The 22,363-nt window shown below is 46.1% G+C and overlaps 1 pseudogene across 1 annotated transcript; it reads right to left on the bottom strand.

Moving 5' to 3' along the window:
• Nucleotides 1–12,894: 12,894 nt before the first annotated feature.
• On the bottom strand, nucleotides 12,895–21,858 carry LOC308150371 (interleukin-6 receptor subunit beta-like; annotated as a pseudogene). Its single transcript has 6 exons — nucleotides 21,642–21,858; nucleotides 19,156–19,296; nucleotides 18,735–18,875; nucleotides 17,847–17,943; nucleotides 13,824–13,905; nucleotides 12,895–13,568 (listed from the first exon to the last, which is right to left on the bottom strand). The product of its transcript is annotated as an interleukin-6 receptor subunit beta-like (transcript).
• Nucleotides 21,859–22,363: the final 505 nt, after the last annotated feature.

The following is a 22,363-nucleotide window of genomic DNA, read 5'->3' as shown; positions in this document are numbered from 1 at the left end:
ACAGTCTTAAGTGCTGATGTCATAGATCATGGTATTGTATAATTGTAATTGGGGCTTTGTCTTTTTTTACAATGTAAATTGTCTTTCATGAAATAAAATGATGTGATGATATTGATGATATTGTATACAATATAATCATTCCAGCTTCAGAGTAGTCTCTCTCTCAGAAGGACTTCCTGACCGACCGCCCCCAGAGGGTGCGGGTGGGCCCCCACACCTCCACAGCCCTCAGACTCAGCACTGGGTCCCCCCAGGGCTGCGTGCTAAGCCCCATCCTCTACAACCTCTACACCTACGACTTCAGCCCCGTCCACCCCAGCAACTCCATCGTAAAGTTTGCAGACGACACCACCGTGGTGGGATGTATCTCGGGGGGGGACGAGGCGGTGTACAGGGATGAGGTAGAGCAACTGAGCAAGCTGTGCAAGGTTAACAACCTGCTGCTGAACAAGTCAAAGACCCAGGAAATCATCGTAGACTTCAGGTGGAAAAAGTCCGAGATCCAGCCCCTGCTCATCGACGGAGAGAGCGTGGAGAGAGTCTCATCCATCCGATTCCTGGGGACGCACATGCGGGATGACCTGACCTGGAAGGACAACACAAAAGGCACCATCAAGAGGGCACAACAGCGGCTATACACCCTGAGATGCCTCAGGAAGGAACACAGCAAGCAGGAGATACTGGTGACCTTTTACCGCGGCGCAGTGGAGAGCATCCTCACCTACGGCATCTGCAACTGGTTCTCCAGCTGCACAACAGCGGAGAGAAATGCGCTACAGAGAGTCGTGAGAACAGCACAGAAGATCACCGGCGCCCCCCTCCCCTCTCTGGAAGAGCTGTACAACACACGCTGTCTCAGGAAGGCCTCCAAGATCTCCAGGGACCCGACCCACCCTGGGTACGTACACTTTACCAGGCTGCCCTCGAAAAGGCGGTTCAGGACCCTGGCCGCTAAGACTAACAGACTGAAGAACAGCTTCTACCACAGGGCCGTCCAGGCCCTAAACACAGCAAAGACCTAAGTTCTGGGCCCTGGACAGTCTGGACGGATTGTATGGCAGCTGCTGGACTGAAAAAATCAGGTGTAGTGCTGAGGCACAAACATGTACATTTCAAGCCTGCAAACTGTGACACTTTAAATAACGTGAAACAATACTATTGTGCAATATGACAACCCTAGTCATCTATCTGTACAGTTTAGTACAGTGGATTGTGTACATAGCCTTTATTTATGTAAACCAGCTCCTTCCCTTCTTGTGATTTTTTTTTTAAAGTTTTTTTTTTTCCCCCTTTTCCTAACACCAGGGGAGCCACCCCTCCTAAATTTCGTTGTTTGGTACCTGTACTGTAGCAATGACAATAAAGTCCATTCATTCATTCATTCATTCATTCATTCATTCTTGACAGACTCAAAGTACACACGCTACACCCCAAAACAAAGCTTGTTCAATGGCTATTGAACAGCTGGGCGGGCTGTTGATGTTCACAGTTAATGACTGACTGGTTGTAGCACCAATCAGGTGTACAAGTGAGCACTTCACATTTGAGAATAAAAAACTAAAGAAGCTGTCCATATTTAGGGTGGATACACTGATTCTAGATCTGAAACCTAAGGGGAACTTCTACCAGGAATTGTTTTCAAGAAAACTCAGTGTGGCAACATCTGGCATGCTATACTGCGAAAGAGGTAGGCTATAGGTCCACTGATGATGTGTGAGAGAGTAAAGGTTCTTGATATCTTATAGTCTTTTATCCCAAGGTCTGAGATGAGATAACTTACAGTTTAGTGGTTGGAAATGACAATATTACTATATTACTGTAGCTGTTTGTACTGAGTGAGTACCTTAACAGTTATTGTTGGCCATTATAGCCTACTCCACAGAGATTTGAGAAATTCAATAAAGGTGAGAGAACTGTTTCCACTATTGTATTCACAAGCTTTATTTTCTTTCATGTTCATACTGTAACAGAATACACAATTCAGTACAACGTCTTCAGAGCTGGCCCTGGACAAATTACACTTTTTGATTGTTTTTAAATAGTTCTTTTGATCTCGCCTAGGGCCCCTAAAACCATAAAGCCTGCTCTGCAACTTCTTTGTTAGATCCTGAAAGGAAACCAACACAGGACCTTTAAGTTTCAAGTCAGATATGAGATGTACAACGGTCTTAAAGGGAGAAAGAGTTAAAATATAGAGGACAATATACAATACAGTACAAACAATAAGCAATGAACCCTTGTATTGTAAAGAAAGATGATTCTTCATATGGTCGTAAAGACTTCTAGTGTGGACAAGAGTTACCCATTAAATTGTTTATTTATCTAATCTTTATTTAACCAGGTATCACAAGGAAGAAATGAACTTTTACAATAATGACGGAATGTGATTTTTCTCATTATCTACATCATGGCCATCAGATGATAGAAATGATACGAAGCTCCCCGAAAAACTGTGTTGACACAGACACATTACTGGTGTAATGCAGGTAGACCTATTAGGCAATTAATTGAAATTGTAGATTAGTTGCCGAAGTATAGGCTTTAGCCTTTCATTATGAAGTGTAGCCAAAATAATTTTGGGAGAGCTTCTCTTCATGAAATATTACATATTTTGTCATCAGATCAGTTTGTGGTAGCGCACCTCTTCTCTCTCCTGGTGCAGCACCCTGACAACTGTTAACGGAGCTATGATGGTATTCTCTTGTTTAGGTATTGGTGTTGTTTCAGCATAAGACCTGTCCTTCAATAATTCTCCACACCTCCCTTGCTCAAAATATATAATGTACAGTACTCAAGGGGTCATTGGCATTCGTCGTGATAGAAGAAGAAAGAAAGAAATAGATAATGGAGAAACAGTACAAGGGGGAAGTAGAAATCTTAGGAGACACAGTATAGGGGGAAGCAGGTGTCTCAGGGGACACAGTGCTGGGGGGTAGTAGATGTCTCAGGAGGAGCAGTTAAGGTGTAACCTGAAGAGATGGGTCTTCAGTCTGCGACGGAAGATGGGGAGTGACTCTGCAGTTCTGACAGCCGTGGGAAGCTCATTCCACCAGCGGGGAGCGAGTGTAGTGAAGAGACGTGACTGGGCAGCGTGACTGCTGCGTTGGCGTAGAGTTGGTGGGGCCAGTCGGCCAGCAGAGGTCACCACATTGTGTGTGTATGTGTGTGCATTTACGCATTCTCCCACCTTTCTTTACTGAGCATCCCTGTTGTTGGTTCCTCCCTCTCCTCTCCTCTGTGCTGCACACACAAGTGTCCCAACACAAGGTCAAGGGCAGGATACCCTATGATGTCATATGTCTCCCTCTCTTTCTCTCATCCACAGGAGGTCCACATAGCCGGTGACTGCCTCAAGAGCGCAACCCCCCCCCCCTTCCATCTGTCCCATGTGAGTGTGACGGGGTGTATCTTTACATGAATCACTGCTCAGCTGTATGGTTCACGTTCATTTATTCTGTTGAAAAATATGTACAGTGCATCAACTTCAACTTTATCAACGGAACGTGCAGGGTCATTGGTCTAATTTCGCATCAGTGTTTAGAGATGAACTGCACATAGGGGTAGTGGTGGTCTAGTGCAGAGGTTCCCAAACTTTTTTTAACCAAGGCACCCCTGAAGCTTTCCCCCTTCTCCAAGGCACCCCAACTCTACGAAGATTTTTAAAATGCCTCGGAGCTTAAACTAAAAACAATACACGATGAATTGGTTTGAAAATGTGTGTTTATATATAATACATAAGTATTGCCCCAATGAATTTTAACAAGATAATAAAAGTCATAAATGAACTGTAATGGATGGGCAAGAATGCATAGGTCAGTCAAACTATCGCTAAATTAAATAAAATTGTGGCCCTCAAGGATTGTACAATATGGGAGGAGACTCAGAGGGAATTCTTCACACAAATAAAATATCAAAGGCCTGTATAATCAATCAATGGAACAATGCTTTTTGGGGGGGCTTAAAATAATGCCTTAAAATGTAATTCTCATTTCAATGCTCATTCTGAGATTATTATTTCACATCTGAACCAAACGGGTAACTCACAACTATAATAATTTAACAATAATAATCATGACAGAATTGTAAAAATTGAGAGAAACAAAGCAAAGAAATATGTTGTGGGACACATGCGCCTGCTTTTGGGAGCAGAGTGTCTTTATGCGGGGAGAGATAGTGGACAGCGCGACACGCAGGTCCTGTTCCACTGACAGACGCGTGCGTGTCTTGTTCTTGACGAGAAGAAAAAGCCAGCTCGCACAAGTAGGAGGTTGGGAAGGGTAAAAGCACATTGATGGCGCTCTCTGAGAGAGATGGATATTCATGTCCCACAAGCAGCCAAAACCTATCCAAACCTAGCTCACCATGTTTGAGCTTCAGTGTGCGGTCCATAATGAGCTCTGCCAGTTCATCTGGAGCTTTGCTGCTCAAACTAGCGGCTGATGCTGATGAGAGGGGGTTGAACGGATCCCGGAGCCAGTCGAAGTCTTCGTTCATTGGAGGGAAATAGGACTCAAATCTCTCCTCCAGCATACGGAGGTGCGCAGCGATCAGATTCAAGAAAGACGCTGCCTTGTGTGCTGCGTCATTGGCCGTCAACGTAAACATTTCAATGTTTTTCTTGGCCACCCTGTCTTGCCACCGTCTCAATTTGGATCGGAATCCGTTCAGTTTGTCTGTCGCTGTCAGGATATTCTCAGCCTTCCCTTGCATTTTTATGTTGAGGTCATTAAGGTGGTGTTATGATTGATAACTGTCCACACCTTGGATAACAGTCATCACTTTATTATCTCCTCACATCGCCATCTTGCACACCAACAACACGTGTCAACCGGGGGTAACTCCACTCACTTCCGGTGTCTCTTAAAGGTGCAGTCCCACATACATAACATTTACCCCCCCCCACAGGAACCAGAAGAACACAATGAATAACACAACATTATAATTATCAAACATTTTTTTTCTTTTTTTTAAACTTGATGAACTGGGTAGACTGCCAGTCACCAGCATAGCCATGTGGGTTATTCTGCCACTGAACAGGCTATGCCCTAAACCCTACCCTTGAGTTCACCAGTCCACCGCATAGTCTCTCAGGTGTGCTGGTCTGACCCGGGCACGGGCCGGACGAGCCTCTGGGCGAACCCCGGCCTCCACCAGTTCAGGTGGGAACTCAGCTGGACCCTGCGGTTGTTCTGGGTCTATGATGGGAGGCGATGCCACCTTCCGAAGCCGGCTTGCGTGCCACCGTGATCCGTCGTCCAGGCGAAACGAGGCTGGGCCCAGCTGAGCGGTGACCTTCATCGGCGCAGACCAGAACGAGAGCAGCTTGTGGTCCCGGTTAGGGCGGCGAATCCTGACCCAGTCCCCCTCTGTGAAGGGAGGTATTCTCACCCTCCGTCTCCTATCGAACCGCTGCTTCATTCGCCACTGTGCGTCTGCGACCCTGGCGCTCTGGCAGGGTGCTGCTGCTGGCGTGGCGACCGCTGGGGCCCGCAGCCGATTGAGAGGAAGCTGCAGCTCACGGCCCATCATCAGGAGTGCTGGGGAGCTGCCGGTAGTTGAGTGCGGCGTTGCTCTGTAGTGAAGCAGGGTGCGGAGCAGCGCGGCTGAGAACGGCAGGCCCTCTGCCAGGTGTGCTCTGACCCCATTCTTCAGAGTCTGGTTAAAACGCTCGACCCCCCCATTTGCCTCCGGGTGGTAGAACGCCGTACGTATGTGGTTGATCCCCCTTTCCTCCACGAAGACGGCAAACTCCGCTGAGACAAACTGCGGGCCATTATCCGTTGTGATGGCGTTTGGATTGCCCCACCGAGCAAACAGAGAGGAGAGGAAGTCAGTGACCACCCGAGCTGTTACGGACCCCGTGGCGACCACCTCTGGCCACTTTGAGTGGAGGTCGTAGGCCACTAGGAGGAAACGTTGGTGGTGTGGGACGCCATGAAGTTCGCCACATATGTCCAGCTGGATGTGCTCCCAAGGCGTGGGTGGCCACTGCAAGGGCTGTAGGGGTGGTGAGGGTGGCGGGCCCGTCTTCCCACTGACCAGGCAGGCCGTGCACTCCTTCACCATCATCTCGATATCACGGTCTATGCCCGGCCACCACACCAAATCCCTGCAGCGCTGCTTCACCTTTACAATGCCCAGGTGGCCCTCGTGCGCCATGGCGAGGACGCGCGCCCTGAGGTCGCTGGGGATGAACGTGCGGAGCCCCCGGGCCACACAGACACCGTTCCAGCAGGTCAGTTCATTCCTGACCCGATGAAAAGGCGCCAGCTCCTCCGGCACTTTCGTGGGCCAACCCTCCCGGATGTAAGTGCGGAGATGGGAGAGCGTGGGGTCCTCTGTCGACGCGCGCTGAAGGTCCTCCAGGGAAACCGTGGCCTGGAGTGGGGCATGAAGCATGAGCACGAGCTCTGACTCCATCTCGTCTGGGCCCTTGTTGGGCAACGGGCCGGGGTTGGGGCCGCCGAGTGCTGGGACGGGGGTGGCTCGGGAGAGCAGGTCAGCCACTACATTTTCCCTGCCGGGGGTAAACAGTGTGGTGAAATCATACGGTTGAAGCCTCTCCGACCAGCGGTAGATCCTCAGCGGCTTGTGGCCCGAACCTGAAGTAGCGAGCAGGGCCGTGAGAGCCTGGTGGTCAGTTCGCAATGTAAAGTGTCGCCCGTACACATACATATGCCACCGCTCGCACGCCCAGACGCAGGCTAGCGCCTCCCGCTCCCCCACCGAGTACTTTTGTTCAGCTGTGTTGAGGGATCGAGAGGCGAATGCCACCGGGCGTTCCGTGCCCCCCTGGATCTGGGACAGCACCGCCCCGATCGCCGTGTTGGATGCATCACACGTCACGAGTGTGGGGCTCGCCAGGTCAAAGAATGCCAGCACCGGCGGCGAGGTCAGCTGCTTCTTCAGTTGGTGAATAGCAGCAGCGCAGGCCGGGGTCCACTCCCAGACCGCGTCCTGTTTCAATAGTTCACGCAGTGGGGAGGTGGTCATGGAGTATCTGGGAAGGAAACGCAGGTAGTAGGCCGTCATCCCAAGAAACGAAGCCAGCTGAGCTGGGCAGGACGGCTCCGGCAGGCGCAGCACAGCCTCTACGTTAGAGTGTAGCGGGCTGAGTCCGTCGGCGGTCAGGCGGAACCCCACGAACTCGATGACCGGAGTGGCGAAGGTGCACTTTTCCCCATTTAGCGTGAGGTTGTGGCTGGCGAGGACGTCCAACACCCTCGCCAGGCGCTCGTCATGGACGTCCGGTGTCGCACCATGGACCACTATGTCGTCCAGGAAGATGACCACGCCCGGGATGCCGGCGAAGATGGTGGTCATGATCTTCTGGAAACAGCTGGGGGCTGAGCTGAGACCGAAGGGCATGCGGGTGTAGCGGAACACCCCGCCATGCGTCACGAAAGCTGTCAGGTTGCGGCTGTCGGGGTGCAGCGGAACCTGTAGGTAGCCTTGGCGAAGGTCGAGTTTCGAGAACACAGAGGAACCGTAGAAATGTGCAGCCAGCTCCTCCACCGTGGGCAGCGGGTACCTGTCCGGGATCACTGCCTTGTTGACTGACCTGAGATCGATGCACGGACGCAGGCCCCCTGACTTTTTCTTTACCACCACCAGGTTCGAAATCCAGGGGGAGGCATCGACACGCTCGATGATGCCCGCATCCGAGAGTTTCTGGAGCTCGGCGGTGACGTCGTCGCGTAGGGCGAGGGGCAGGCGGCGTATGGGCTGTATCACCGGATGCACCTCGGGCTTGAGGAGGGGCTGGTGGTTGAAGGCGGTGAGGCAGCCCAAACCGCTGAATAGAGCAGGCCAGCGTTGTTCCCACGGCGAGCCGACAGACAAGATGGCGGATCCAACATTGTCCATGAGGGTGAAACCCAGCTCGCAAAACAAATCAAAACCCATGAGGTTAGAACCCTGGTGAGACACCTGAAAGGTGAATGAGGGGAGGGCCTTAGTCCCGTAACGCACAGTGAAGGCGATTGTGCCCACCATGTCTATTTTGGAGTGCCCATAGCCATATAGGTCCTCGGCGTTGGCAGTGAGCTTTCGGAGTGGAAAGAGCCGCCGTACCGTGGCAGCGTTCATGAGCGACCTGGAGGCCCCCGTATCCACCAGCAGTGGGAGGCGAACCCCATCCAGCTCAACAGTGCACCACTTAGCCGGTCGGAGGGTGGCAGTCACTGAATGGATGGTCGTCTGTGTGGGCCGTCCCGGTGTACCTTGTGGCCGTGGACTGTCTGTTGTGGGGGTAGAGCGGCAGACCCGGGCAAAATGGTTCTGCCTGCCACAGCACTTACACTGCTGCCCCTTGGCAGGGCAGTTTGGGGCTCGGCTTTGGTGTGATGATGAGCCACAATTACCACAGGCCCGGCGTGTTGTCGTACCCTGGCGTGCAGCAAAGTTCACATCGAGGCCGTCCTCTGGGAAACCGGACTCGGAAGGCTCCGTGGGCGGTGCCACCATTTGAGTTAGTAGCATGGGTCTGGGGGGAAAAGAGCTGGAGGTGGGCGCTAGCTGTGACTTCAAGGCTGCTGCTGACTCGAGCTGGAATGCTAAATCCACAGCTTTAGCTAAAGTTAGGTCGTCTGGCATCATTAACAACTTGTCTCTGAGCTTTGAGTTATTAGTGTGTTCAGCCAGCTGATCCCGTATCAGTTCGTCTTCCAGCACCCCGAATTTACAGAGGCTGGCTAGTCCCCTCAGATCAGCCACGTAATGGTGGATAGACTCACCCGTCTGCTGCCGACGTTGGCGAAACATTATCCGCCGGAGCATTACATTCTGTGGAGCAGCAAAATGTCCATTGAGCAGTGTCACACAGTCCGCGTATCTCGGAGCGGGTCCGAGAGTCCGAAAAATCCGCTGTCCCTCGCTGCCCAGTGAGTGAATCAGCAGGGCTTTTCTTCGTTGGTCACTAGCACCGGCCAACCCGGCGGCTACTATGAACGTTTCGAAGGACTCACACCAGCGAATCCACGGGACCGGTGGATCGCCCGGTAGGGCGAGGAACGGGGGAAGAGGTGAGAGTAAAGAATCCATAATCCTCGTCGCCAATGTTATGATTGATAACTGTCCACACCTTGGATAACAGTCATCACTTTATTATCTCCTCACATCGCCATCTTGCACACCAACAACACGTGTCAACCGGGGGTAACTCCACTCACTTCCGGTGTCTCTTAAAGGTGCAGTCCCACATACATAACAGGTGGCTAAAAATATCTGCCAGATAAGCAAGCTTAATCCACCACGATTCATCTTCCAATTGTTCTTTGTATGGCAAGTCGTGCTCACTGACAAAAGTGATCAGTTTCATCTCGGAGCTCATAGACACGGGATAACACCTTGCCCCGCGACAGCCAGCGGACCTCTGTGTGTAATAAGAGCCCCTCATGCTCGGACCCCATCTCATTGCACAATGTGCTGAACACCCGTGACTTCAGCGGGCGTGATTTGACATAATTAACCATTTTCACCGCTTGGTCCAAGACTTCAGTGAGGAGTAGTTAGTTAGTAACTAGTAGGCCTAGTTAGTAAAGTAATATCTTTCAAATCTGAGAAATATATCTTTTATTTGCTTATGAACTCCATTGCACATGTAATAAACAAACGTTTATTAATGTATTATTATTATTATTTTATATTATACTTTTTTTTTTTTTTTTTTTTACGAGCAGATTTGGCGGCACCCACTTTGGGAACCTCTGGTCTAGTGGATAGTGAGTTGGACTTGTGATCGGAAGGTTGTAAGTTCAAATCCCGCCTGAAGCCACACCACTACTAGTGTGCCCTTGGGTAAGGCACTTAGCCCTCAGTTACTCCAGGGGGAATGTCCCTGTAATTCGTAATTGTAAGTCGCTTTGGATAAAAGCGTCTGCTAAATGGCAAAATTATTTATAATTATTACATACAGTAGTCACTCATACTACACAAATTATAACAATAATATGAAACAAAAATACAAAATGTGTAGACTACATAAATCCTCACTTGTGTGATCGTATAGTGGTATTTGAACAGTCAAACAATCAATTATATATATATTAACAATAACAATACAATGCATAGAAAAACAGCGCAACTGGAATACACGCATGCACACCACGTGCAACACATGGCTGCAACCTGACTGTTGGCTAGCTGCGAGCGTGGTGCAAACTCGTGAGGTGGAAAATCCAACCTCCTCATAGAATACAGTCTACTAAAAGAACAACAGACATACAATAACACAAAAATAATAATATTACCTGTCGAAAAATATGTACAGTGCATCAACTTCAACTTCATCAACGGAACGTGCAGGGTCATTCATTGGTCTAATTTCTAAAATGATATTACACACGAACAGTCACATTAGCGTCATCAATGCTAACAACAGAAAACTCATTTTACCAATGCTATGATATGTTCCAAACTAAAATACTAGAAATGGGGAAACTCAAAACAGCTATCTTAATCATCAAACATTCAAATAAAACATAGGTACATTAATAATCTCTTAAATTATATGCGATCTCAGACCCTGCAGAAAACATGACCTACCGCATCAGTGTTTAGAGATGAACTGAGCGAGATCACGTTACTATTGCACTGTACAGCTGTATTTACATTAAACCCCTAGAGGGCGCAGTTTAGCTCTATTTTAGCAATAATTTAACTGTTCTTTCTACTCCGTTACATGAGGACAACCCCACACTCCCATCTCTCCCCAGCAACCTTCCCCCCCACCTGCACCCCGATTACTCTCTCTCAAAGCCATTTCTCTTTCAAAGCATTTAATACTAACTCCTATTAGTTTTATTATTTCAAAGTTGTACACTGACTCTCTGTTTTCTTTTTGTTGTATCTTATGTATAAAACATATGTTATATTATCCTCACCTACGGCATCTGCAACTGGTTCTACAGCTGCACAACAGCGGAGAGAAACGCGCTACAGAGAGTCGTGAGAACAGCACAGAAGATCACCGGCGCCCCCCTCCCCTCTCTGGAAGAGCTGTACAACACACGCTGTCTCAGGAAGGCCTCCAAGATCTCCAGGGACCCGACCCACCCTGGGCACGTACACTTTATCAGGCTGCCCTCGAAAAGGAGGTACAGGACCCCGGCCGCTAAGACAAACAGACTGAAGAACTGCTTCTACCACAGGGCCGTCAAGGCCCTAAACACAGCAAAGGCCTAAGTTCTGGGCCCAGGACAGTCCGGACGGATTGTATGGCAGCTAGTGCTGAGGCACAAACATGTACATTTCAAGCCTGCAAACTGTGACACTTTAAATAACGTGAAAAAATACTTTTGTGCAATATGACAACCCTAGTTGACTATCTGTGCAGTATAGTACAGTGGATTGTGTACATAGCCTTTATTTATGTAAACCAGCTCCTTACCTTCTTGTGATTTTATTCTTTTTCTAAATGTGTTTTTTTTCCCTTTCCTAACACCAGGGGAGCCACCCCTCCTAAATTTCGTTGTTTGGTACCTGTACTGTAGCAATGACAAATAAAGTCAATTCCATTCAGGTGACATGCAGTGAAAGAGGAGTATTGTAGTATGTGTCTGTGTGTCCTGCTATAACAGGAAGTAGTGTTAATCATTATGGGCATCGTGATAGCTTCTCAGGACTAAAGCAATATTTACATTTCTATCAATGTAACATTCTTTGTCTTTGCTTCTCTGGGAGCACATCTGAAAGGTCCTGTTGAACTCTGGCCAAACACATATCAACAAAAAGTAACAAAATTAACAGAAATCTCTCTCTCTCTCCATATCAGTAACAATTATACATCCAGAGAGGTAATCTACAACACTTGCATGTAACAGTAATCTCTGAAAGTCTGACCTTCAATTGTAGCAACATTGAAGCCACAAGGAAATGTGTTTGTTACCTGATCAAATAAAAATTACAATGACAAAAGATGTAGATTGCATAGTATTTGAAATGAGCATTAAAAAATCATGACATTCATCTATGGTGACCCTACAGCAAAGTTCTTGACAACAATCAGGCATTATAGCAGTCTGATGTACATGGAGTCAAATGGTTATTCTCTCTCTCTCTCTCTCTCTCTCTCTCTCTCTCTCTCTCTCTATCTTATCCCTTGTGATAATTATAATCATTTAAAATATGCAGTGTGTGTGGGGTGTCCATACACGGCAGGCCCTGTTGTACAGTTTGTCATCATCACTCCTCTTTCTTCAAGTCCAGTGTCTTGTTATGATGCTTCACCAAACAGTGTAACTTCAAAGTGACCCTTGACCCTCAGGCTATAGAAGTGACCCCTGGTCAGGCTGTAGAGATTAGCCCACTTCTGGACTGTGCATGATACAAAGTCAAGTTTGCTCACTCAAAGCAGAGCAGCACCGATGATGCTTAGTCAGTGAAATTAAATGGTAGTGGTCAGGCCTGTCAGAGTAATGTGGAAAATAGGACACAAGAGGGTGCTATACCATGAAATTTACCATCCTGGCAACATCAGGGGAAACACTTGGTTGCTGTGCAACATGACTATATCTGTTAATTACATTCATATATGTATAATATACTTATTGTACAATTGTAATAGTATGAAAAATGGTCAGCTTGAAGCTATGTGATAAACTACATTACAAGTCATGACTTCTGTGATTCTATTAGCTTTTTAGGACATTACAACAATAAAAGCCTCAAGACAAAGGCTAAGTCTACAAACCTAAACAGTCAGTTTGTGAAGCATGTTACGATGGACACACAGTGTATGAGTTCATGATTGGCAATAAAAAAAGTGCAAAACCTGATAGACTCACAGACATCCTTCTAAAAACACTTGGACTTGCTGACTTTTAAAGCTTTGAAATGAACAAAAGGCACGGAGGAATTACACTATTGCAAACAAAAGTCAACGTCCTCTGACCCTCATTGTGGCCTGTAGCCACTCAGCTGAGGCATATAGCTAGGTGCGGGTCCTGCTGACGACGGCTGCCAATCAGGGGTTTCCTCTTCATCTGTGGGCGTGGTCTGCTGAGACCCCTCCTCCAATGGGCTGAACCTGAGCGACGAGGCCCCGCCCTGCTCCTCCATCTCTAGCTGGTTGAACTCCGCAGGCGGACGGCTGTCCTCGTTACCCGCCGGCGAGCGTCTGAAGTATGGGTTCCTGGGGTAGCGGGACTCCTGCCCCTCCTGGAGGTGGTGCTGGTGGTGGAGGTCAGGGTGCTCCTCTGAGTCCAGCAGGGGCTGTGTGGACTCAGAGCGGGCGAAGACGTGCTGGGCCTGGGCCTGGGTCTGGGTCTGGGGGGGGGAGGGACCCCGGGGTCTGGGTCTTGTAGCCAGTGGAGGCGGCCACCACAGAGGAGTATTGGACGGTGCTGGCCGTGGTCTGGCCCGAGTCTCCGCCCTCGTCGCTGTCAGAGACGCTCTGGCGAGGACATACAGGAGGAGCCTCCGATGCCGCTACTGTGCTCTTCCGACAGGTACTTGTCCTTCTTCAGGGGCAGGCACGTCTTGTCCTCCTCGTACAGGGACTTCCTGTCAAACACATCCACTTCCACCACGCTCACATCTGCCAGGATGCTCTCCTTGGGGCTGTCCGCCTGGCAGGGGAGAGGGGGGAGAGAGAGAGAGAAGAGGGTTGATGGGATTAAATAATATACAGTATAATAATAATAATAATAATAATAATAATAATAATAATAATAATAATATAGAGATATAGATAGGTGAAGTGGATGCACATCTGAATCTAGGACAGGTGTTTTGTCTGTGGGACATAAATCATCTAAGTTCCTAAGTTTATAAGTTCCTAAGTTTATTTCTTCCCACGGCAGCACAGAGGCACTGGGACCTACTTTGGAGGGGAAGTCAGGTGACCAGGTGGCGATGGTGCTGTTGGAGGGGTCTGGGACAACCGGCCAGAAGATCTTCTTGATCCTAAACAAAACAAGGCATGGTTAGAGAACGTCTTTTAGCAGGTGAAAAATAGACTATAGGTTTTAGTCTGTTGCTTTGTGTTTGGTTTGGCATGCAGGATGAGAACGTTTGGAACTATTCTGTTGATTCCACTGAAGCCTTCATGCTAGATTCAGTGAAATGAAGTGTTTGTGTTTGAAATAATTCCTTTTCAAAGAACTAACACAGCTATTTTTGTAAGTGCTTTGTTCAGACAGCTAATCTACTGTATGATATCAAGCAAAGTCAAATTCCTCAGCAATGACATACAGTATGTCATTAACATAAGCCATACTTTCTCTGTGGCTGTGTGTTATTTACCCCCAGCCAACTCCACTAGGCAGGTAGATGCAGCAGACTTTTATGAAAATATCCTCACAAATGTCTATAGTTTTCAGAAACTTGGCCCTTTTCTTATAATGGGAGACTTCAACAGCCGTTGTGCAGATTCTCAGGACTATATTGAGGGTGTGGACTTGGTGGAAGAACGGAATGTAGTGGACTTCTCATCTAACTCCTATGGTGAATTACTTACACAATTTCTGATCAGTGCAAATTGCTGTATTCTAAACGGGAGAAACTATTGTAAGAATGACTTCACCTGTGTGTCAACTAAGGGGCTGTCAGTTGATTATTTAATCGTCCCTCATGAAAATCTGCATTGGTTTAGTGACTTCACTGTAACTAGGAGCAGGGACCTTTTCACTCAAGCGGGGTGTGTCTCAATTATGGACACGACTAGATTATGGACCACTCCTGCCTTACCTGCACCATGGCCCTACCAGCAGTACCTTCCCTACCTCAATCTTCCAAACAGAGGAACGAGGACAGGGTCTCTTTCACTGCCTTTGATTTGTCCACTATCCCCGACCACTTCCTGTCTAGTGACAGCTGCCAAGATGCACTGAGGGGCTGTATAGCCCAGTTAGAGGCCTCAGCAGCCAACCAGTTTACTGTGGACTCGGTGTATGCTCAGTTTTGTGACATTGTAAAACATGAGATGCGAGAACAGATACCCCACAAGGACATTATTATCCAACCGGGTCGCACAAACAAAAAGAGGAAAACAAAAAAAGCCTGGTGGACAGATGAGCAATCCTCATTATGGAACTCCTTGAGCGTGGCAGAGAAGGAGTGGACATCCTGCCCCCCCGGACCAACAAGAGCCAGGGCTAGAGCTGTGATGAAGGACAGACAGAGACAGTTTGACTGCTCAGTCCAAGCTGCAAAGAGACGCCACTGGAGACTGCAACAGGAGAATATCCAGGAGCTAGAAAGCAACGACCCGAAGACCTTCTGGAGCCAAGTTAACCAGCTTGGTGTAGGCAGCGAGCGGCACCCCAACATCCCCTGGGAGGTCTTGGGGCCGGATGGCTCCCCACAGACTGATAAAGAATCTGTCCTAGAGTCGTGGAGGAGCGAGTTTGCCAGCTTGTTCCAGGCGAACAGCATAGTGGCCCCACTCTCGCCAGAGTCACAGAGCACCCCCACTTTAACCTGGATACATCCCTGAACCAGCCAATCAGTGAGCATGAGATTGTCAAAGTCCTGCAAGCAGCCAAGAAACGCAAAGCATATGGTTTTGATGGGCTACCTACTGATGTTCTGAAAAATGGTAATGCACTTAACTTATTGCATAGGCTTTTTAATAATTGTTTTCTTAATGGCACAATCCCAGAACTATGGAAATATGGCATCATCAACCCTATCTATAAAGGCGGGGGAAAAGATAAAAGAATACCTGCAAACTATCGAGGGATTACTTTGACCTCTGCTGTATATAAACTGTTCTGCTGTGTGTTACATAACAGGGTCTCTGAGTGGGTGGAGTCCAACGGCATCATAACAGATGAACAAAATGGGTTTAGAAAGAAAAGGAGTTGTATAGACCATATTGCCACTTTAACTGCTATTATAGACTCAAGGAAAAAGCTTAGAAAATCTACATTCTGCTCTTTTATCGATTTTTCCAAAGCCTTTGATCATATTAACCGTAGCATGCTATGGGAGAAGTTGTCAGCTGTAGGCCTACATGGCAACATCCTTAACTGTCTTACTGCTCTGTATGAAAATGTGAAATGCTGTGTCCGTGTAAATGGTAGCCTTACAGATTGGTTCCCAGTCGACATCGGCGTAAAACAGGGCTGCATTTTGTCACCTGTTCTGTTCTCCATATATATAAATGACTTAAGTATAGCAATCAAGGCCTTGGGAAAAGGTGTCCCTATAGGAAATGAAAAGATCTCTATACTTTTATATGCAGATGGTATTACCCTGATATCTGAGACAGAAGAGGAACTACAGGAGATGCTGACACTGGTCCATAGTTGGTGCCAGGAGTGGAAACTAAATATAAATGTTGATAAAACCAAAGTAGTGCATTTCAGAAATCCAGCAAAGCCCCCTGTCCAGTTTTAGCTTCTCATGTGGGCTAGAGGTAGACTAGAGGTAGACCACTAGAGGTAGTAGACCCACTAGAGGTAGTCAGAGAATACAAATATCTGGGTCTATACTTAACAGAGTTCCTAGACTATAGTGTAACTGCTAAACATCTAGCCTTGCATGCAAATAGAGCACTAGGTGCAATTATAGCCAAAAGCAAAATATTGGGTGGTTTCCCCTTCAAATGTTTCACCAAATTGTTTGAATCTTTGGCTCTGCCCATCCTGACCTATGCAGCTGCTGTCTGGGGTTACAAAAGTCACTCTTGTATTAATGCTGTTTTTAATAGGGCATGTCGTTTTTATTTGGGTGTGGGTAAATACACACCGAATGCTGCCATACAAGGTGATTTGGGGTGGAAAACCATGTGGCAACACCAGTGGTCATGCATTTTCAAGAACTGGAAGAGACTGTGTAGTATGCCTGATAACAGGCTATGTAAGCGTGTGTTCCTGTGGGCTAACCAGATGAGAAATGTGAAAAACTATGCTCATACGGTGCGAACATTTTTTAGCTCTCTACATCTATCCCACCTCGCCAGCACTGATCTAATCCTATCAAGAAATGATCTACGGAGTCTTGATGTAGCAGTTGCAGAGGCAGACAAGGAGAAATGGCTCCGGCAGATTAACAGGCCAGAGGGAAACAAACTGCGTACTTACTGTTCTTTTAAAAAAAATAAAAGAATCAGAACCCTATGTTCAATGCATTATGCCCAGGCAGCATAGAAGTGCCCTTGCCAAGTTTAGGTGTGGAGTCGCTCCCTTAGCCCTGGAAACCGGCAGATACACTAACACCCCAGTGGAGAGTCGTTTCTGCACACTGTGCAACAGTGGTTCGATTGAATCCGAAGCCCACGTCCTATTACACTGTGAACTTAATAACGACGTCAGCGCTGATCTTTTTATCTTTTTATCAAAACACTACGAGAATTTTAATGATTTTAATGACCATAATAAACTGTGTAAAATTTTAGCTGGTGAACACTGCACTAATGAATGTGCCAAGGCCTGCCACCTCATCCTACAAAGAAGAGTAGCCTTCATGAGCATCGCACAATAAACTGCCCCCCCCCTTTTCTTTACATATTTCATTGCCTTTACTGTATACTGTATTTTATTGTAATGCCAATGCCAATTTGCTGTGTAATAGTTCAAGTGAAATAGTACTCGAATGTACGTTTTTTAATTTGTATTGCTATGATTTGTATTGTGTCTCACAACTCCATGTGAGTGGTCCTCAACTTTTTAATGCACCTTTTGTTGCTGTTCTTTATACCATACCTGTTTGTTGAGGAGTGACACATAAATAAAGATATATCTATCTATCTATCTATGTGCTGTCTTCACAGAGAGAAGCCAGAACTGCTGCAGTAACTTTCCAGGAGTCATAAATATAATATATAATATAATAATCCATAGTGATGAATGTTGTTCCAGGCTGTCACAGTGTAGGAGAGACAGGATAGAGGAGTAACTCACGACTCATTCTTGCACATGCAGAACAGCATGGTCATCAACACCACGAACAGGAAGGCGAAACACGCTCCCACCACGATGCCCTCTATCTGGCCCGGAGCTGATGGACAACGCGCACGCGCACACGCACACGCACAAGCACACGCACACACACAACAAATAGAGAACATTTAAATGAGATCTAGAACATCAAGATGAGATACAACATTAAGATGACATCTACAACATTATTGTTGATTCACTTGACTAACGAATAGAACCACAGAGGATTGATTGATTGAAAACTTTATTAGAATGTTTGCAGAAGTAGGTACATGAAAGTACATATTACATACAAGGTCAAACTAAGAGGATAAAAACCCAAGAAAGCCATTGGCTTATTTCAATTGGGGTCCTTGATTTTCAATTCATCGTTACATGTAAGACAGACATAAGAAAAGAACTAGTACTATCTACATGATAATACAGACAAATAACTATTACTATCTACAAGATAAACGTACATCCATCATGGGAAGAACAATACAACAAAACATAAGGTATGTACAGCGGGTAGGACAGGTGGGGACATACACCACAGGTGGGGGCGGGGGACAAAACACAAAGTATGTACAGTGAAAAAGAACGGATGGCAGCCCAGGGGAAGTTATAGAGGGACAGAAGTTTAACAGAGTGCAAAATGTTGCTTTTGTAGTATGAAATATTCTTGTGCTCAGGCAGATTTTGTGAAAATATTGCTGATGGAGTCCATTCACATGGTGCAATTTTGGAAATACATGACAGACAGAATACAGAAAACCATGTGGGTGTACCTCAGTCCATGTAACATGTTTGTGTTGGTTGTGTGTGTGCTTGGTTTTAGAACAGTACTGTGCTCCTGGTAACGCTCACCGTAGGTGTGGGTAACGAAGGAGAAGTTGGTGCTGTTGGTGTGTCCCACCACAGTAGAGGCCATGACCCGCACCACGTAGTTACTGCTGCTGGACAGGTGCCTGAGCGTGTAGGAGTCGGTGTCAGGAGGCACGCTGTCGGCTGCAAAACAACACAGTCACAGAGGTGAACACAACACACACACTCGTACACGCCGCCCTCGACACTCCCATTACAGCAGGACTGCACATGGAGAACGAGATGACAGTAAATTGGGTCAAGACACAGAATCATTTTAATATAACATTTTTATTTAATTAATGTGTGTGTGTGTGTGTGTGTGTGTGTGTGTGTGTGTGTGTGTGTGTGTGTGTGTGTGTGTGTGTGTGTGTGTGCGTGCGTGTCCGTCGCGTCTGTTTGAGTGTGTGTGTACAGTACGTACAGAGTTCGTGGCCCCCTGTGGTGTAGTAGATGGTGTAGTTGGTGATGAAGCCTCGTTGTCTGTCCAGAGGGATCTCCATCCACTCCAGCTCTGCATCGTTCTTCCCTGGCCTCAGCTTCACTGACGGACCCTCCAAAGGAACTACAGCAGCGGAGCAGAGGACAGAGAAACTGCGATGAGTTCAACTACGTTACTAAGTGCTGCTCACTCCTGGTCCTGGGGAGCTGCAGTACTGCAGGCTTTTGTCCCAGCACAGCAGGGAGACACCTGATTTACCAAATCAAGGTTTTGATAATATAGTAGGCTACATACCAGGGTTTTTCCTGGGTCAGAATGAGGCCTTGGTGGTTGATCTTGTGCGCGCGTAGCGCGGCCATTTTTTTTTTGGAGGGACCCCCAATTGTTGTATTGTAAATTGCAATTGGGTCATTGACGGATAAGACTTTTGAACAGGCCAATTTTTAAATACTAAAAATAAGGATATATTTGGCCATTGTTCAAACATTTGGAATGTAGTGTACATATACATTTATGCAAAAACTAAAAATTAAGAGATTTTAGTGTTTTTAAAGTTGAATTAATAGGACACAGCCTTAAAAAAAGTCATTTGGGGCGACCGTAATTTATCTAAAAATTAATATATTTCCTCAACATTACTAATATTTTAACAAGTATCAGTAATTAAATAAACAGTTTAAGAAAGACAGGCTTGTGTGCCCTTTCATTTTTTGTGAACCACGATTTGACAAGTTTATTCTATAATGGCAGTGTCTCCCTTGTAATGCAGTTACAATACCAATTTTCGCTCTAAAACCCATAAAACTGATTTAAAATGTGTACAGATAATATCCACTTAAGCATGGTATACAGTTGATTAATATTTGAGCCAAAACTGATGGATATTCTATTTTGAATTTAGTACAGTTATTGCCAATCGTTGGTTAATGATGAGAAAACTGCAGGCAGTTAAAAGTCTATTTGAAATGTACACAATACAGTTCAGACGAAAGAAAACTGAACAACGTTTTTATTACAATCTTTTCAAGTGGTCAAGTCAAAAATATTCTTCAATTCATTCGAATATCACAGAACTAAAACGTTTTAAAACGTGAAACGCATGGTATGTTACAAGCTTCGTCAGGAACATTCAAATATCACAAATGTTAAAAACATTAAACATTTAAAAAGTTAAAGTGCAATGGACATTACATGCTTCAGGAACTTCTTCAAGAACAAACATTTCACAAATGTCCATTTTCATGTCCTTGTCATCTCATCTTTGGTTTTGTCAATCTATGAGAGAGAGAAGGAGGGTTAAGGAGCATCACTTTTGTGGACCCTGGTAGTCACATTGAACAGGGATTAACAATTTCAGTCAATAAAAAGTAAACAGTTGTATTTATGGAATAACAATGAAACACCAACACTGTTCTAGTCTAGTGTAGAGTCAATAAACAATAAACACCAACATAGTTGCATGGATGAAATCAACGCAAAATAATCATTTTGTTGCATTGTCTTGTAATATGTAATGATGTAATAACTCAGGAGGTTGTGTTAGACCCAAGGCAGGTAACTGACCATGAGCCTGTGGTCGTTAAAGACCAAACAATCATCCAGGTGCCCTCTTATAAGTACTTAGGTATTCAATTAGACAACCATCTCTGCTGGAATACACACTTAGACAGCTTATGTAACAAACTACAGCAGAGGCTTTATCACCTGAGGCGACTCAGACTTTATGGGGTGAGAAAGCAGATCATGAGAATTTTCTATCAGTCCATTGTTGAAAGTGTAATCAGATATGGAATAATTGTGTGGTTTGGCAACTTAACTGTACAACAAAAAAACAGACTACCGGTAGTCAGCATTCACAAAACAACTATGAAAATTGTAGGTGAAAGAGACTATGTTATCCTAAATAAACTATATGAAAAAGCTGTCCTGGACAAGGCTAACAAGATAATCGCAGACCCCCAACATCCGCTCTCCACAGAATACGAAGTTCTCCCCCTAGGTAGAAGGCTTCGCATGCCAAGATGTAATTATAAGCTCTTAAAACTATCATTTGTCCCATTCTCTATTAAACTAATCAATTCGCTCAAGCAGAAACGATGATTAGGACATGATCACCAGCACCTGCACTTTATCTTAGACACCACTTGAAGGGCCATGTGCAATATTCGAAAACACCACTTGAAGGGTTATGTGCAATATATATTTATACCAAATGATGCCATGTCCAGGTGGAAACTGCTGCCAATGTCACTCAATGTTTGTTGCTGTCCTGTTGTTTACTTTGTCTACTGTATGTTGTATGTATCGTCTCTGTTGCACTTGAAGCATGAAAGTACCATGCCCAAGACAAATTTCCCCTCGGGGACAATAAAGTATAATCAATCAATCAATCAATAAAGTGAATTTAAAAAAATAAAAAATAAACATACTGTCTACATCCTGGTCCTCAAGTTGAGTTCTCACCTCACAGTAGATGCAGAACCTCTGGGGGTTCTGATTGGCCTCCACCAGGTCAGCAATGCAGGAGAATCGGGGGTCTGCATCTCCGCTGTTGAGCTCTCCCGGGTCCTGGGTCAGAAGCTTCCAGAACAGACCCAGAACCAGGGAGAAGTGGACCACAGACGCATGCACCAGAGCATTAGCCGGCCACACACGTGAGGGGTTAAGGATCATAAATGATATCATCATCAGGTTTTGATCTAAACATGTATTCTAGACACTGTACGTAGCACCAGACACAAACACAGGGGTGGAACAGCTCAGCAGCTCATGGGTGTGGGACTTTTCTCACCTGAACAAATCCATCTGATCTAAAGTGTAAACAGACTGTGTTATATAAATGTGTTGACTATGTCAAGGATATTAGGCATTATTTTGCAGAAACACATGGGAAATACATCATGCACGCATGCACGTGCGCGCACACACACACACACACTCGCTCACACACACACAGGCAAACACGCAAACAGACACACACACATACACACACACACACACACACACACTCAGGCAAACACGCAAACAGATATACACACACACACACACACACAATATCAATCATGTTTATTAAAGTCAAACTCATCACAGGCTGTAACTAATCTCTTCAGCACAGACAGTAAGAATGTTTACCATTTGACTCTACGGGTTTGTGGTGTTTTGGCTCCCTCATGTACCGATTCAGTAGTTT

The sequence above is a fragment of the Nansenia antarctica genome (genome assembly GCF_963989245.1).
Source record: "Nansenia antarctica genome assembly, chromosome: 2".
NCBI lineage: Eukaryota > Metazoa > Chordata > Actinopteri > Argentiniformes > Microstomatidae > Nansenia > Nansenia antarctica.
Note: the sequence above shows the minus strand (reverse complement) of the source record. Positions and strands in the feature narration are given on the sequence as shown.